Source organism: Amphiprion ocellaris, chromosome 5 (assembly GCF_022539595.1).
Source record: "Amphiprion ocellaris isolate individual 3 ecotype Okinawa chromosome 5, ASM2253959v1, whole genome shotgun sequence".
Classification (NCBI taxonomy): Eukaryota; Metazoa; Chordata; class Actinopteri; family Pomacentridae; genus Amphiprion; species Amphiprion ocellaris.
This window is the reverse complement of record NC_072770.1, coordinates 34,641,352-34,660,687: the sequence shown is the minus strand read 5'-3', so window position 1 is coordinate 34,660,687 and position 19,336 is coordinate 34,641,352. Positions and strand designations below refer to the sequence as shown.

At 40.2% G+C, this 19,336-nt stretch overlaps 1 protein-coding gene across 4 annotated transcripts in view; it reads left to right on the top strand.

Moving 5' to 3' along the window:
- Window positions 1–19,336, top strand: part of kcnab2a (potassium voltage-gated channel subfamily A regulatory beta subunit 2a) — an 89,758-nt gene that overhangs the window by 1,791 nt on the left and 68,631 nt on the right. Inside the window, exon 1 of one of the 4 annotated variants that reach the window (XM_055010444.1) lies at window positions 4,701–5,029. The exons of 1 other annotated variant lie outside the window; for it this stretch is intronic. The gene's annotated coding sequence lies outside the window, so the exon portion shown is untranslated. Of the gene's footprint in view, window positions 1–4,700; window positions 5,030–10,438; window positions 10,529–19,336 lie in introns of those variants that run through there. 2 more of the 4 variants (XM_023288557.3, XM_055010443.1) reach the window with 2 other exon arrangements.

Genomic DNA, 19,336 nt, shown 5'->3' with positions numbered 1-19,336 from the left:
ACTTGGCTCTGGCACTTAACCTAATGTGGAATCTAATTTATCGTTCTTGGCAACTGTACAATTTGGAGCCATAATAGGTCAGAGATTCTTGCGCTTAACTTTGAGATAAATCAGACATTTTATGTTAAGATCTGCTTTGCGCTATAAACAGTTTACATTTGTGACAATGTGCCCGAAATTGAATTAAAGAATATTAGATTACATGCTTTAAATGGGTCAGTATGATGGTTTTTAGTCACAATTTTGCCCCAGTTACTTACTCTGAGGATTTTTGTTTGCCACTGACATGGTTTGCGAAACTTACTCTGCTGGCATCCACAAATGTAGAGTACAGACGTAACTTGTGTTGAGTTATTTTTAGAGGAGACCATGACTTGGTAATTGCACAGATAGTCAAGAATTTCTATCTAGAACATTTTCAGTTGCAAATGTAAATGAGAATCTCTGATCAGTCCAGAGTTGCACTACTCACTCTAATTAGTGTTTCCATAAACAAGTAAGGTTTCACATCTATGCGGGTACAAGAGTACAAGCTTTAAATTAATAAATGTCCGCTTTGTATATTGGTGATGGGTGTAGCTTACCAGACAGACAGTTACATTAGTTACTGCTTTTTACATTTTATTCTAATTATCCTTGGGTCAGGTAGAGTTAGCAGAAGTAAGCCAGGTTGACATAATGTACAAAAGAGGATCCTGAACCAAAACAGGAAGGTTATTAAGTTACTCAGGTTATTTGCTGTATAAAATAATGGAATTTGTTTGTCTGCTGTGTATTAGTAACGATGAGCAAACAAACGGACAAACGCTGATGCTGTGGAGTCTCACGGTGACCTTCTGGTTGCGCATCAACTCTTTGCTGTTGCTACGGTTCCTACATTCCTGGAATAATTGGTATAAGCATTCGCAATTGAAAACAAATTGTTTAGCTGATAGTGAGTGGTTGACAGTCAGGAATAAGGATATCATTAGAAGCCACACTTTGGTACCAAGTCCATCTCAAAATTGATGGCAGTTTGTTTTTGGCACTTGATTTTTTAGCTACTGAGTTAACTATTGATGCCAAACATACTGGAGATACAGGGCAATAACGTAGCATTGTTGCGGCCAGACACACCAACATATTTTAGATATTTTACATTTCAGTTTGATGATGATCGAGACAACCGGAAGCCAGGATGTAAACTGTGTCACAGGGAATTTCAAATGGAAGGAGGAAACACCTCCTCGACAGGCATCTTGATCAACACACAGGAATCACACTGTGTGAGTTTCAGTTTGTTTAATAATACCAGCACTATGTTTTCAAAACATTTGTATCCTGAAATGTTGCTGTTTTACAACAGCTAGCATCTGTTACAGCAATACTTGCTATACATATGATGTCTCGTATTTAGGATAACGTAGCTGTAGTTCATAATGTGAGCTGGGTGTTGCTCATGTTTGCAGGCTGCCATCATTACCATCAGTCTCTCAAAATATAACACTAAATGTGTATGTCTGTGTGCTTCATGTGTTGGACAATTATTTCTTTTAATGTGGACAACACTATGAAAACCCTTCTGGAAGGACTACTTGACAATGTGTGCCATTATGCCCATTTTTAAGCTATTTTTGACTCTGCCTTCCATCATTGGCATTTGGAGCACCTATATACATTTGAGTTGTGACATTGCACATTTGAAAAACTGCTTGAGAGCGACCATTAACCGGCCCTAATTCCTCAGAGCCTGTAATTTTGTTTCCTTAATGCCTGTCACTTTCTCTGTTCTCTGTGTAGTAATCCCAGCGAGACCAAGCAGAGACTGTAGTACTAAAAGCCTAATGGCCTTCTCCTCAGCAATACCCAAAGGACCCCAGAGACGACTCAGTGTGGGCCTGAAAGAATAACCAACTGCTTGTAAACTGTTGTGATAAGTGTTACGTGTAGGGTAGAATTTGCAAGCCTGTTATATTTGTGATTTTTGATGATCTTGATATCTGTAGAGGTCTCTCTTTTTAAACCCATGGCTTGAAAATCATAAGCAGAAGTCCTGTTTAAACTTTAAAACCTTCTCTAGTTTTGTTATGACCTAAATGAAATCACTGTGTGCTGAAAATCCTGTGACTTTGAAAGTAATTGTGACCCAACCTAGCATGAAAAAACAATAGAAGCACAATACACTATCAGTCTAGCTGCCAAATAATCTGCAACAGCTCCTAAAATGACCAGTCTAAAAATAAGGAAACAACAACAGCAATGTGACGGTTGAATGGATGTAATAGAAAGAGATGGACAGGATTTAAACCGCCTCTCTGCATCCACTACATGACAAAATTCGGATTTAATGTGCACACACTTTGAATTATGGTCCACTTGAGAAATGTCTTTCCTTGTGTAAAAAGGTTCATTATTAACTTACTTGCTTGACTCTGTTCTGTCACATATGCCATTAGTATGGATAACAATAACTGAGCTGCAGGCAAGCATAGAGGGTCACACTTAATGTATCTGAAATGGATCATGCTTTATATAGCTGATGGGATCAATTAAAAAATCTGTTAACCTGCCCCACTAACTGTTCTGCGGATTAACTTGGGTCGTTTTGGTCAATGTTGATCGTCTTTCTGTACTAATTAACTGCGAACGGACACAGCTGTGTGTAGAGAAGAGAAACATGACTGATATTTTTGTGCAAAGACAGTTTGGTATGCTTGCAGTGCTTTTCTTGCTATGGTAGCAGAAAGGTGTGGGCTCACATTAATGTCCTGAGTGTTTCTTAAACTGCCCAGCTGGTCACAAGGAGGCCACGCACTCAAGCACCTGGCGTGATCACAGAGGTATCGCCGTTTCTGATGCAGCTGCTTGGCAAAGCTCCAGAGGATCACATGTAGGCTACATGCAGACTTTACTGGATGTACATAGCACAGAGTCATCCCTGACGTCATTCAGTGTGAACATGGGATTCTAGGTAGGGAATGTTAGAAAGCCCACAGGTCATGTGTAATATTTCCTGTGCTTGCAGATGGTGCACAATCAGTCATCCACCATTAGTTTAAAGGGCAAAAATAAATACTTGAGGTGCATTATTGTTTGAGGGTTATTATTTGGGCGCAGGTGAAAATCTGCTCTGTGGCCCCATTCGACTGTCTGGCAGACACCCCGTCATGCTCGGTGTCATGATTGGAGAGGAGTAAACGGTGGAGCCGTGCTCTGGCTGGAAGCAGAAGTTGCCGTGACTGGGCTTGAGTTCAGGGAGAAAGGCCAGGGACAGTGGTGCGCAACAGTGAAGCTGTAGCTGTCCCCCCCGGCTCTGGGCAACACAAACACATACACATACAGGGTGAGGCAGATTCATTTACTGAAATCTACAGGAAGCTGGTTTGAACATCACACTGACAACAAACATAACCTCCAGAGGTAGAACACAAATCTGAATGTTTAATATTTCTTGGACGTACAAGCGCTTTGAATTTCAGTTGCCATATACTAGCCTTGAGAGTACGATATGTGTCATTTCTTACCACCATTCTTCATTTTGCCAAAAAAAAAAAAGCAAAGACCAATTTCATTTTCAGCATCGTGTACCACACTGTACATAATTTATGATACTGTTTTCTTGTCTGGGTCCCTTTTTCTAAGTTCAGATGGGCAATGCTTATAATTTCATGAAAAATACAATCTGTTCTATACCTTGAAATTCTCTTTCCTGATACTGATGCCACACTGCTAAATATTTTCTTGGCACAGGTTAGCATCTTGGGACTTGGGCTGTATTCCACTCAAAAGGCATCATCTGTGAACCCAAGTACCTGATGCCCGGAGCAATTTTTGCTGGCAACGTCAGTGCCAGGATTTCCGAAACATTTTCAGTTTTCTTTCCCTCCTCCTGACCCTCTTGCTTTTCTGATTCCTGCGCTCACTGTTTATCTATTTTTTAAGAGTCGTCAGGTAGTCTGTTTCATAAATGTTGTTTAAACATCAATAACATTAAGTTACGCTTGCATCCTTGCCTTTTCAAAGCAGTGGTTTTATAGCCCATTGATTTGTGCTAGCATTACTTGCAAATACTGTCAGCAAAGTGTGGCCAGTTTCTCAGAACTGCAGTCCTGTTCATTGCCTTTTAAAATTCAAACTATGTATGGGGGAACAAAATGGGCTGTTCGATGCATACGAGGGAGCATTGGGTTTGATGTACAGTAGTGTACATTAGAACATGCTATTGATTCTTGCAGGGCAGTTATCCTCTCACTTGACCCCTCCCTGTATGAAGGTGAGAGTGCACCGCTGTGAACAAGACTCTACAGCGTGCACACAGTAGCATACAAGGTGGTATTTGATATTGATTGCGTGTTAGATACCATTCTGCTAATGTTTTTTTTACCTTCTATCTTCCCTATCTTGCAACCCCCTTCTCTCTGTGATGGAGTCAGTTTTCTGAGAAGTTTCAACTTGCTGTGCAGCCAATTAAAGTTGAGCCAGTTTTCAGTGGAAACCATGCGAGACAGGAGTAACTTGTCATTGAATTTAAATTTTACACTCATGCTTCCTTTCCTCTGGCCCACCCTCTTTCAGCATTTACAGCTCACTCTGATTCACTGAATGCATGCTTACTCAAACGCTGACGGTGCAAGGGGAGATATGTGTGTCTGCATGAGTGTAGGGGAAAGAGGGAGGGGCATTTCCTTTAACGCATCTGCTCTGCTCAGTGAGTCCAAGCTCACACATTTATTCTGTCTCTTCTCTCCGTCTCTTTCTTTTTTTTTTCTCAGCCCCTGATCCCTCGTCCCTGTTCTGTCTGTCTCGTGTCACTTTTTTCTGTCTCATGTTCTCATGTCAGACATACATGCCCATCTCACTCAGGCGCATAATCTTGGTCACACAGGATCTCGCATTCACCAGTCTTCTATCATTCCTCCTCCCTCTCCTCTGTCCGTTTCTCCTGCTCAATCTCTTGGATTTTTGGCTGCTGCTCCTCCATCAAAGCTACTGTTCTCTGCATTTACTCCCTGGTTCTGCTCACTGCGTCAGGAATCGGCAACAGACTGAGGTGGGTGTTTTAAGAACATCATCGCTAGGTCTGAGGCTACATGTCTTTGGTATCTCTTCCTCTCTCTCTCTCTCTCTCTCTCTCGCTCTCTCTACCCCTCTCTCTCTCTTCCTCTCTCTTGCCGCTCTCCTCTCACTTTGTTCTGTCAGTGAGAGTCGAGATGATCGTGTCTGTCTGTTCCTGAGGGGAGCAAGTGCCATACTGTCTGTATGCAGTAGCATTTAACATTGTAGACACTATGCTAGCGAGGTAGAATATCTACCCCTCTGGACAGATCTGTGAGTGTCTCAGGGCTGTCAATAGGGCTGATAGTGCTGCTACTGCTGCATTGAAAACCGTCCTTGCATACCTTATGATACTGGCATGTATTTTGCTCTGTCGCTCTCTCTCTCTCTCTACCCCATTACTCTCCTTTTGTCTGAATGTCTGTCATGTTTTATGCATGCTCTGTCCTTTTGAATTCTTGCCAAAGACATGGCTGTGCACTAAGATTTATAAAGAACTACCTTAAAATAGTCCAAGCGAAAGACATGGGCGCAGGCTCGCGCTAAAATGCACGTACACACACGCGAGGTTCGATTCCTTTTTACCTTACCTGCCCTGCTGCTGCAGTTCCATCTGTTGCAGTTGCCACAGTGAGCGCCACCCTGAAGCGAGGCTTTAACTGTTCTCGCAATGTTGTGATGTGTATTGCTGAGAGGTTGTGACAGTCATCTGTGCCTGACCGAATGTGTTACCGTGTCATTTAAGTGTGTGTTTGTGTGTGGGTGTTCATGCTGAGGCTGATTGTTGTGGGCCAGTATCTCTGCATGCCCGTTTGTGCTCGTGCATGTTTTTTTTGTGCGTGTGTGTGTTCGTGTGTGTGCGTGCGTGCGTTTGTGTGTGTGTGTGTGTGTGTGTGTGTGTGTGTGTGTGTGTGTGTGTGTGTGTGTGTGTGTGTGTGTGTGTGTGTGTGTGTGTGTGTGTGTGTGTGTGTGTGTGTGTGTGTGTGTGTGTGTGTGTGTGTGTGTGTTCGTGCGTTGGTGTGTGTGTGTGTGTGTGTGTGTGTGTGTGTGTGTGTGTGTGTGTGCTTGCCTGCCCATGGGCTCTGGTCCAAGAAGAAAGCACAGGAGAGGCAGGCTGCAGGGGTTCAGTTTGGTGCAGTAAGCTGTTGAATGCTCTGTAACGAGCAGGAAAAAAAACAGATTCATGTGCTGGTGTGTCCTTTCGCTGGCTGCTACGCCTGTATTGCAGAAAAGCATGACTTTTCCTGAAATGTCTGCAGTCTATGTCCTTGAGTTGCAGAATGCTCAAAGAGAGCTTGCTGTCTATAACTTGTATTTTCAACATATATTCTTTGGATGCGACAGATGAGACAGGTGGTGGTGTGACACTGCAGAAAAATAGTAAGGTTTGTTATTATTCTGTTTTTAAGGAAAGTTGCTGACAGGAGCCTAGCAGTACTAATGACACTTCAAACAAATTGAATTGAAATAAATGCTGCGTGACATTCAATAACAAAAGAAGTGGTTGATTAGTCTGCGAAGTGCTTTGATAAGGTGTCCTGCCTAATACTTGTTATTCTAGAAACAAAGGTATCATTGCTTCTCTGATGATGCTGTGATTATGCAGGATCCTCGACCTGCTGATTTCAAAGTGAGCTGTTTTGAGTTGTCACTGTATGAAAAAGCAAGTTACAATAGAAAAGCACAGGTCAAATTTTTTCCTATAACGTTTTAATGTGTTAGGCAAACACCTGTGCCTAGCATTCATAGTAGCAGCAGAGTTACATCTTAGTCCTGATGTAGGTTGTAGCATTAATGAGGAGAGCAGGATATTGTTAAACAGAACTCAGTTTTTAGCTAGAGCTGAGTCCATGATACACTATAATACACAACATTTTGCTCTTTCATTCTGAGTGATATTTTGTCTTTGATTACTGCCATATTGGGAAACTGTACTTTTCTGGCACAGCTGTCATTAAAAATGGCTCCATTGTGTCGACAGCTGCCTCTTAAACGACAGTGTTTTGGTTTTGTTTCCAAACATGTAAAGTACACAAGATATAATTTGTAAAAAGACAGCTTTAGAGTTGTATGGAAGCTTGGCCACTATGTCTACACCTATTAAGCAGTGAAAGCAGCACCAAAGCAGAATTTGTATATATCTCGCAAAATGAATGAGTTGCATTTCATTATGCATCCAGCATGTAGACAGCAATGTTGGTTAAAGTGCATTTGTATCTCTTCCATCAAATGGAGGACTGACAAGCATTACTGGAAGGTGTCAGCTGTGCCACACAAGGACTTGTGAGAAATGTGTAAGATCTGGAGTCACCGGATGAAGGGCTGACAACGGCCAATGGCAGAACTGTGACATTTCACTCAGCCTCATCACTAATGTAGGTCCTGACTCGCCACAGTTTTCACAGCATGGTCTGCTGGATGCTCCGGTGGGGGTGTTTTGTAAAGTGAGCTCAGTAATCTTTCTGTAGTTGAGATTTAGGGGCCTGCCTAGCATCATTAGCCCTGTTTTGGAAATCCCAAGGGGCGTTACACTCACACAGATACACATGCTTGCACACACAAACACATAGGAAAATTTATGACAACTTTACTTTGCAGGAGTATTTTCCACCTTCTGAATTATTTGTTATGCATTTCCTTTTATTTTTTCCAATTTGACAGCTCTGCCTCCAGCTTTGACGGGGTTGTCATTAACAGCCTTGCTCTTGCGGTCTCAGATAAGACAGAAAGGTGTAGCTAAGTTCCAGTTGTGGTTCATCAACCTAATGTAAGTATAGAAGAAGACAACTGTCAGGCTTGTCAGCTTTTTATTTCCATGAGATGTAGCCTTCGAGAGAACACTGACCAGCTGAAGTTGAAGTTTGCCTTTCAAGAGGCTCTTTTCTTGCTATTTGTTCCTTCATGGTCACAGTCTTGGGCCTAAGCAGCTGCTGATTTAAATTGCGTCTCCCTGAAGGTCGTCTTCAGATGTTTTCAGTGGGTAGTGACGTTGGATTCTTGAACCATTAACGGTCAGTGTGGACTATTCTTTAGCATGCCCTTGCTCTGTGACAGGTATTGTGTGTCTATTGTATGTCCTTGAAACATAATAAATCACTGTAATGGAGAAAATTACCCCTGAAATAATTCCACACAATGCTGGATAATGTGTCGCTTGGCTAATAAAGAGCTTAACTTACAGCCTTAAGTGTGATTAAAATGGTTGGTGGTGGTGAAAGTGCTGCTGCTCAGTGCTCTTAGTACAATTGCACAAATGGACAAAAGAATATATTTGTGGATGACAGTTGGTCACTTGATTGGTTAGCAAGGTAATAATCATGCGTAGGACTGGGCACTAATTCGGTTACTATACATTTAAAAAATGTGCTTTTTTTCCTTATTTATTTTCTCAGCTCGGCCTGGACTCTTGACACCCTGTCAGTGCAACACAAAATAGTGCCTCTGCTTTTTCCTATTAGGTTTTGTCTCGTAAAGGTTTTATTGATGTCTTCTAATTGTTGACGAGGCTTGTTTGTCCTATAAAGCAGTAAAATACTTCACATGCAAGCAAGAAAGCGTAACCTGCTGTCTGCATGGTGCTTTCTTCTTGGCACTGACCACAAACATCACAGACTGATGGACCTGAATAGAACAGCAAACATTTTCACACATCGAGGCTACTTTTAGGTCATGCTGTTCGGTGTTGTTGACAGTGGGACTTTTTCCTCTCTCGATGTTTCTCTGATGATCCCTGATCATACACAGATTTAGCGTGATCACCATGGATTATGGTGCCATGTTCCTTTCTGCAAGGGTTTAAGTAATGTGTGTGTGCCAGACGTGATTTGTGAGTGTTGGAGCGATTGACAAAGACACAGCCACATTAATCACGATAGACTACAAAACTGTGTAGCCAGTCCATGTGAATTACAGCAACAGTATTGCAGGTGTGAATAATGACTTAGTGCTGACTGCGGTGGTGGATGCGTGTGTGTGACTTATGAGCCATCGTGCCGTTTGTGATGGCTGAGTTATTGGGGTCATGTCTGTATTTGCTGCAAATACTTAAGATTGATGTGAAGACAGTGGTCTAAACCATGAGCACTTTTTGACTTTGTTGTTTGCTGATTCTTGACTGCTACGTTAGTAAATCTCCAGCACTATGTTGCGTTATTGCTAATATACAGATGACTGCTTTGCACCCACTCTGTGCTGTTTTTTAAGGGCAACATAATGGCCTGCTGTCGAACTTTGTTGTTAGTTAAATGTGATGTGCAAAAATGAGCGCACAGTCTTTGGGAAGCTAGGAGACGTGTTAAGAGAGCAGATGCCTTAAATGATGTCACTGCCCGTTCTTTTTTCTGTACGCGTCCCTCAGCCAGACCTTCTGCTCCAGGGTCCTCTAGTTGGCCACAGCACATGTGGGTTGGACCAGCCACTGACTAAAAAAGTATATGGCCTATCGACATTAGTTAGCCTCAAAACAGGCGAGGTATATAGTTCAGGAAAATGGGTTGAGTAGAATCCAAGGCGTTTGAATTCTGCTCACGCATGACAAGGATGACAAGGATGACAAGGAAGAGTGGGCACAAATCTTATATAAATAGATCAGGCACATTTTAAGTTTCATAATTAATAAAAACAAATATTGAAAACGAATAGATGAAAACCCATCTCTCTGTTGGAGGTTTGTGAGTCCTTGTTTGTCTGTGCTGTAATGAGAGCAGGAGACTGGTTGACCTGGCACATAGATTTCAGACAAAGGGGAGAGGGTGAAAATAGATTGATGGAAAGGGATATGCAGAGAAAAAAAGCACAAGGAAAGGAGACAAACCTGCCAATAGGCATATCCCTCTTTGTTAGTATGTTTTGCATGCACTCAGATGATTGCCTGTAAGAACCAGGTGGGTTATGTCCTTTCTTTTCATTTCAGTATCTAGGTGATAGTTTGTTATTTATAACCATATATTTAAAAAAAAATACTGTGACAAAAATTTTGGATGGTTATTTGAACTCTGACAGCATATAGACAAAAAAATACAGGATTTTGGTAAATAAGAACATAAGCACAATGCAAAAAGTAGTCTTTGAAAGAGATGCAGAGTTTTTTGGTAGGTTTTACATCCAAAGTACCCAGTTTTTTGTCTGAATCTGACATGAAACACTGTGACTGTATATGCTGAGGGGCTTGCCTGCCTATCTGAATGACTGTTGGCTGGAGCAGCCGCTTTGATTCCTCAACCTCTATGTTGCCCCGGTGTCTTAAAGTTTTTGGATCATTCTCTGACCTGATTTGATGACAAGATGCTTGTTATGTAAACACTGTTCCATTCAAACTGTCCATCCTGCTTGACTTCGTACTATTTTAAAACATTAGCATCTACTGTATTTACTACTTTATATCTAAACATTTCTCTGCCTTTAGTCTCCTCTTCAGCAAGTGGAATGCAGCTCAGTTGGATTGAACTCAGACAGATTGACTTGGCCGGTTGAGGATATTCCACCTCTTCACCTGGTAAAGCTCTTGTTCTGCTGAATGAGTAAAATCTCTTCAATTGAATTTTGATCTATTTGGCTGAATCTAAGCATGGAATTCTCCACTGTGTCTCTGTTTTTCATGTTGCTTCCATCTGCAGTGAAATCATCAATATACCAGTGTGCCAGATCCATTGGCAGCCAAACATGGCCAAACCATAAGAGAACCACCAGCATGTTTGATGAATGAGGTGGTAATTTGGATCATGAGTTGTTCCTTTCATTCTCCAAGCTTTACTCTTTCTATCAAATTAATTTTTGTTTTTGTTTGTGTGTTTCTTTTTGTGTTGTATGATTTTGTGAGCTGCAACCTGCCCCTTCTGTTTTTGAGCCTCACAGGAGTTTTGCATCTTGTGATTCATCCTCTGAGGTTATGGTTATGAAGTCTTCTCTTTATTGTTAGCAAATAAACACACACACCTACATCCTTGAGAGCATTCTTGACCTGCTGTGGAGGCTTTTTCGGTACGTCCCATTTCAAACCTAACAGATAGGGTTTTCTTGTGTCTGGGCAGTTGAAACTTTAATCATAGATGGATGGGCATGTGACTCCTTTGCATGTGTGATACAGTACATTGGTGCAAGAGATGAGGAGAAGCATCATCAGTATTTTCAGATACTGTGGCACATAAATACATTGGGCAGCCATGGCCATTTCTGAAAAACTTCTAGATCTTAGCAGCAAAGTACAGCGGCTAAATACAGACTGTGCTTTAGAATGTCTGCATGTGCACTGATGCAGTAAATTCAGGAACCACAAAGTGCATCCCAAAAAAAGCATCGATTTTGTTTCAAGGAGAGAATACACATTCGGTGCATTTGTTGTACGTACAGTTCACAGTCAGAAATTCTGAGCTGCATGCAAACATCCACAGACGCGTCAGCGCAGAAACTCACCTATACAGTTTACTCCATGCCAACCCACACAACCTTTGGAGATGAATGAACACAGCCAGCATGAAATGGCCCTACCTGCTGGCTTAAGGCCAATTCATACTTGCATTTCGTATGAATGAATTCATATGACCAATTCATGCTTGTCACGTCCACATATGAATTGGCGTAAGACCAGTTCACACACTGGCTACACGCTGGTTCTTCAGGGTTAGTGCAACAGGGAAGCTGCAGAACTGAAACTCTCACAGAACTGTGCATAGTCAGCCCCTGCTGTGACAGTGATCATCTGCTGTGTAATAGTTTCGCAGCGACATCACGTTTTTGGTCACAAGGATTTGAATCAGGGATTTTCACTTCATTTTAGCCTTATATAGCTCCTGTAGTAACCTCTGTTTGGATGCACCTTGTTTGTAATGCAGAATAAGTTCACTTTAGCCTCCATAACAGTTTGTTATATTAAAGTGCTGTCTGACTTGATTGTGTTGCTGTTGATACAACTTTTATATTGGCACTGACATAGCAATCAGCCTCATCCCAAATGTCCTTCTTAGTGGACGTGGGGACATTTCACTTACACTGAAGTTGCTGCCATGTTTAGGAAATGGCCTGAAGTAAGTGGCCAAGAAGAGATTAACTCATTTAGCAATAATGTTTATATGAGCAGTGGTATTCCGACAATCCTCATTTGATACTAAGGGGCCTAATACTTGCCAAGAATATATCCCCACCCCCTCCAGAGCAGCGTGGGCAGATTGCTGTCGATGTCAAATTCTGTTCCTGTCATCAGCATGTCATACCACAACCTGGGAGCTGTTGGACAGGTAGACGATTTTCCACACCAAACTTGGATGATGATTTGGTCTCTGTAACCCTGTCTTCCTCCTGTTAGCTGACACAAATGAGACCCAGCATGTTTATCTGCTGCTTAAGTCCAACACCATCAGTGTTTAATGAACCATACCTGCTGAAATCACTTTAGAATATCACTGTTCTACGTAGCAGTGATCTATTGTTTGCATACTCATGGCTTGCCTTTTAGTTTGAAAACATTGTGCTGTTCTCTCAAAGGCAATACTCCATTTAGTTGTTGAACAATATATTATATACTTTTGTGCAACTGGCAATTTGTCTTGTGAGGGTTGTGAAAGAAAAGAAGAAAGAGGAGAAAAGTTTTACTAAAATGTATTGTGTGGAGGTGGTGGTGTCAGACAAGTGTTTTTAAATATGCACAGATAGTCTTTATCTTGTCAATTGCCTTGTTGCCATTTTCCCCTGTAATTAGAAATGTAAATCATTGGTAGCACCATATTTAAATCTTGACAGACCATCCTCAGTTTAATTCCTACAATTAGTGTCACCTTCAACACAGATGTATGTCAAACTGGATTCACCACACAATTCAACCTAAATTGTGATATCCTTCTCTCAGAAGTGTTGACAAAGAGAAGCAGTATTCAGAGTGGCTTTTGGTTATTAGATATTACATTTTAAAAATATATTTTATAAAAAATTTTTTTGTCCCATTCATCTTGGACTCTGGTGTTAGTATTTTTACTTTTGTCTTAGAAAAGAAATGGATGTATTTATATTTAATTGCAAGAAGTTCAACATTACATTGTACTTTAATTTACCTGATCACAAGCAAGGGAAAACTTTATATTTTTATTTAAAAGATAATATGATTATTTATAAATATAGACAAATTAATAGAGACAAATGGACTATCTTTAAGAGTAATAGAACAAATGTGACATAAAATGAGATGCATTTTTCAGTAAATAGAAGTGATGGGGCAGAGGTACAAAGAAGGGCTTCTTTAAACAGGCTGGGAGACAGATGGACATCACTGTAGGAGGCAGAGCGACAGGAGACAGATAGAGATAGTGAGATAGGTAGATATGAAAACATGAGACAGGACCTTATGTCTGCTCCATCTTTCACTACTACTTACAAACTGAGGGTTCGGCCAGGGGCGAATTGTGAGATTATTGCCTATGAGTGTGATTAGCGCTATCTTTGTGCTGAAGCCTCAAACCTAGTCTCAGCTAATATACATTCATCAATCTACTGCCATCAAACTACCTTGTACAATGTCATGTCATGTGCTGTAAAACTCATTATGAAAATTTTTGGCATAATATCCACCAAAACCAATGTCTGCAAAATGCTTTTGTTGTCTGTTCAATGGTCCAGTAATTGAGAAGGCAAGAAACATAGAAAAGCAATGGTTGCAGTCAGCAACAAATTTGGGATTTATTTAAAAAATGACTCTAACCTCCAGAACCCCAAAACTTGCTGGCATGTTATCTTTAAAAAATGTCCAATATTACACCATTTGTCAGAGCTAGAAACTGTAAAAAGAGAAAGAATTATCAGGTTTTCAACTTTCTGACTATTCTCAAACTACCCATCTGTGGGTAGTTTTCTTATTTTAAAAAATGCCCAAATTAACTTGTTTGCACTAACCAGATTCTGTAAAAACAACCAAAAAATCTGACCTCCTCTGCGCAATTGTGAGGCCTTTAGTGACTCAGCTGTGACTAACAATCAAATGACAAAAATGTAGTTACTTTTTGGCTGAACTGCAGGCTTTGTTGTACAAGATAGATGGTAAACCGCTATGGACAAAATGTGACTAGTAAAATGTCCATAGTATTTAAATTAAGTGTTTTTTTTCAGTATTGGTTACACCTGTGGGCACTTGGATAAATGCACATGTCAATTCAAATTTTTCCTTTTTGGGAAAAGAAATAATCGAAGAAATTGCCTAATGTCTAAACTATAAACTGCTAATTGAACAGCCAATCTACTTCCAAAGCTAAAGCTGTCATTAAAATACTAACATTCTTCCTGCATGAGTGTTAATGGATGAAAATTGATAATTCAGTAAATTTTCCAGGTTTATTTACTGTATGTATATGAGGCTGAAAGGGCACATGACACATAGAAAAGACATGAATCAGATTTCTCTCAGGCCACATAGTCTCGTGCGGCACAGAAGCAGTAACATTATTTAATAGCAATAGCATAATTTTGAGCGGTTTATCAGTGAAATCTCTGAATGAAATAGTTCCGTATTCCTGAGAAGATAAAACTATAATAGAATAGTAACATCTGACCTCAGGCAAATGCACACATTTAACGTTACAGCGCTAGCAGCATTTCACATCTTCATGGTAGCTGTTGGCCTCACAGTTTACCGAGATTAACGTAACAGTACAGACAGGACGTTGATTCATCATAACACCTGGACACATTGCACCGACACACAGGATCAAAACAAGTGCCATTACGTTAATACGCATAGAAGGCCCTCTCATCTTAGAACGTTGCTGCTGTTGCCTCAGGGACTTAGTAAACAAACACTTGAACTTCTACAATTATTGTCTGTGACACAGACTGTGGGCAGGCCAACGGCATGTATGTGGACATGAATAAACAGCATGATGTTAACCCTTTATGCCTCAGGAAACCTGGTAATATTCTTATGCTTGACTGCACAAGCACTAAGGATCTGTGTAGGTAGAGTGATGTAATGTGAGTGTGTTTACAGAAAGAGGAAGAGGGAGATGAACAAATGGTGTCAGTCGTCCCTCTGCCTTCCTATAGAAAGTCAGATTGCCCTGATGTTGGAACATGGTTAGATGGATCCATACACTACCGTACGGTCATTGTGTGGGCACTTGCATGTAGCCATCAAGTTTGTCCTACTTTCAGCAGAAGGGTCAGTGTATTTTATGTGCTTGCTGCACTGCAGATCCTGTGTTTGTACTCAAATTCAGTTTGAAAGCTGGTCTCCGCTTCCATAACACACAGAAAACAAACCAGTAACTGGCTGTTTGAGCTACATTAGCTGTGTGTTTAGGCCTATTCAGTTATGCATGTTGAGTAATATTATTAAGCAATTAGTTGCAGTGCCCTCTGGAGTACAAATGCTAGTCACAAAGTGGGGTGCCCGTATAGCTCAACGCGTTAAGCGGGCGACCCATGTACAGGGGCTGGTCCCTGACGCAGCGGCTCGGGTTCGATTCCCGCTCGCGGCCCTTTGCTGCATGTCTTCCCCCGACTCTTCTCCCCTGTTTCCTGTCTCTCTCTCACTGTGCCTAAATAAAAAGCCGAAAAAAGGCCAAAAAATAACTTTAAAAAAAAAAAAAAAAATGCTAGTCACAAAGTAAAGGATGTTCCCAATATGGAGCCAATATAAGGAGCAGTGTTTTGTTAAAACCTAGCAGCTACCTAAGTGTCCTCCTGAGATGGTGTGTAAGCGTGTGTGTATGTGCGCTGAAAGTGACCCTGCCAAGTCATCCATGAGTGTGTCAGATGTGCACACATGTATGTGATCAGAGGATTGGAAACCCATGCACCTCATGCTTATATACAGGAGGATTTTATCTTTAGTGTGCATCTGATCCTGGGCTCACAATGATGGCTAAGGGAGGAGGTAATGCTGCAGACTGTCACTGTCTCACAGCTGATAACCACAGTAAAGGCCGCAACCTTCCTCAGCTGGCATTTAAAGCCTTTTTGAATCACACATAGTCAGACAGGCAGATTGTGTTCCGCAAATCTTCAGGGTTTTCTGCCATTTCAAAGACACAGTATGGAGCCCAGCTGGACTTGAATAGTCTTAATTGTGTCTGCCAACAGTAATTTCTTTGCTGACATCACTGTTTACTTTTTAACATGTATTTTTCTTGGCATAAGGGATCGTCCTAACACAAACCCACCATTTTTTAATACCAATTATTATTATTATTATTATTATTATTATTATTATTATTATTATTATTAATAATAATAATAATAATAATAATAATAATAATAATAATAATAATAATAATAATAATAATAATAATAATAATAATAATTATTATTATTATTATTATTATTATTATTATTATTATTATTATTATTATTATTATTATTATTATTATTATTATTATTATTATTATTATATTCTAGGGAATGTCTTGGTATAGATTTTCACATTTTACCATGCTAGTGGGATCTTCCAGCCTAACAGTTATGCTTTTAGCTGCCTTTTCTTCCCCAACCATCACATACAGAGAATCATTGTTGAAAATGAGTCATATAGTTATAAATGTATTTGTTTTAGGGGCTGAATTGTTATCTGATGTAGTGTGACTTAAACCGTGCATTTTTTTATGTAATTGTGGTCCATTATCATTGCAGTATTCATGTAAAAACACTGGTTGTAGTTTTTCACAATAGAATCAGACATTAGCAAGTAGAAAACTGACACAAATATGCTCAGTGATGAAGTAAGTGCTATGTCCTGAAGTAATCCTTCACATTTCCATGAGTTATCGTGCTGTGCACCATACAAAATAACACTGGTAAAGCAAGACTTATAGCCCAGAGTGATAGAGAGCTCTCTGCGAGGGATGGGTTACGATAGCATTTTATCAAATCTGCACCCACTTTGGAATCCAATACACTGAATCTTTTCAAGTAGTTTTTTTTCTGTGTGGTAGAGAATAAAGACGTCTTTCAGTTACAAAATCTATTATTTAAAATGTGGTGTTTTTATTTCATTGGGCTCAAAAAGAAGTGTTCAGTAAGTTTTGTGTAACAAAAATATGATATATAGGAGTGTAGCTTCTTCTAATCATGTTTGTGAAAGAATTGATGACTTTAATTCTGATTTAGGGATCAATTAGTAGACAAGAATGACACTGACACTAATGGGAACTATGGTAATCAGCTATCGGACCCAAACAATGGACACACTACTATGCTTAAGAGTTGAAGGACTTTTACTACACAGTCATCAATCCTGGTTCATTTTTTTCTTTTTCAGCAAGTAACAACTGTATTTGCTTTTCACTGGTATACTATACTGTAACTGCAGAAGCTAAAATACAATCAACACAGAGAAAATGAAGTCAGTCAGTTAAATAAACCGCTGATGTTTTGCATGCACTGTGCATTTACCATTAGGGGAAACCTCTGTTACACTGCTACAGGCAAATATTGCATTTCACTGTTGTTTTGTTGACTTTGAAACACCGATTTGCCTTTTTTGTTTAGTGTTGCTGAGTTTTCATATAATAGCTCTGCATATACATATATATACATACCCTGAGCCTTTTCATTTAAACATATGACAGTACAATAGCTGGACAGACTGGAACAACAGCTTACTGTATGAAATACACTGATTCAAGAACGGGTGTAATGACGTGTTTTTTTGACCGTGAATCATTCGGTACAAGATGTTCAGCATGATAAGAGTCTTTCTTGGACTAGTACACCTTGTGATTCAAACACATACTGTCAAAATGATCTATTTATGTTGATGTACCCACAGCCTGAATGGAAATTCTACAGCATGAGCTCCACCTGTACAGTTTTGGCAGTGCACCAGTCGTTGCCTATCAGCCATAGCACGCTTCGACGGATTAGTCTTCAAACTAGGAGTGACCTAATTTTTTGTAATTTTGTATGCTGTCACATCGCACCTTTGCTCTGCTCACACTGTACAGGCCAATCAGCCAACTACCATATGGAGCTCAGACTGATCATGAGCTTGAACATACACTGGCCATTTTTGTCAGGCACGTTTCCATCAAAGTTTATTCAAGCAACTCGGCTGTCTTCTCATTTTTAAAAAAGACCATAAAGGAGCATGTCAGTTCTAAAGCTGAAATTACACTACTATCTTTACGAGTCTTATAAATCATACAACTGTCTCAATGGGTGTTTTTGATTGTATTTATTTTGGACCTCATAGTATCCAAATCATAGTCTCATGAAGGAGCATTACTGACATTTGTCAAAGCTCCAGGCTGATTTTTATTTTTAATTTTTTGTGCATTGGTTGGCCTGATGTGACATTTAGGTGCACCCAAATTTTTTCACTCTGCCTTTCGGCGCTGAATAATAAGTGTAACAAGTGGGCATCTGCATTGTGGTATGAGGAGGATGCTGTGAGACAGCGTGATCTCTTTAACAGCAAATGATCAAAACGGCCCACAGTTTAAGAAGTTGCCTACAGTTTAGAAAAAGTAGTTTATTATTATCATGTCAACAGTGCATTTATGATGAATGAGGGCAGCTGGCTGACCCTTGTCAGATGAAACAATCTGCTGACCCCTCCCTAAATAAAACGTGACCTGACGGCTCACATGATTTTTCTCAGACATGGGTCATCAGTAGTGTGTGCAACTGTGATAATACTGTGTGATATCAGGGAACATCAATACTAGATTATAATGACATCAACAAAATGCACAAAGGACAATAAAACTTCTAAAAAGGCACACGTTGCAATTCACCATTGTCTATGATAAGGTAAATAGTAAATAAACAGCAACAACAAAAACAGAGTAGTCAGCTTGTCCACAAAATGTCAAGAAGCTAAAATAGAACACAAACCTGCAGTGATTCATTCTTTGGGGCCAGCCGCATACTACTGAGACACCTATGAGTCAAAGTGCAGTGCACAGTAGTGCAGTTTAATGGAGCAGCTAGTGAGAACACCCAGATCTGAACGTGCCCATGTAACGGAGACGGCTAGGTCTGACTTATTTTACTTTTAGACTTGCTGGATTTTTACTCTGAGTTTGCTCTGAACTAATTGACACCATGACAAAGGAGTCATTCATGTGGCTGCAATTTGTGCAAAAAGTAGAGCGTAAGCTTTGCAAACTTCAGGTTTCACATCACAGCTCATTAACTACAGTAGGCGACCCTGCCTACATTATATTCCACAGTAATTTTAGTGCTGGGATCTTGAGTTGATATTGTTTTATTTGTTTTCTCAAATTATGTAACATAGTCTGTCAGTGCACGCTGGTCAGCTCCACGTTTGTTGTCATCATTTTAGTGTAGAATGGTTATCTACAGCCCTAACCATCACCACTAAAAC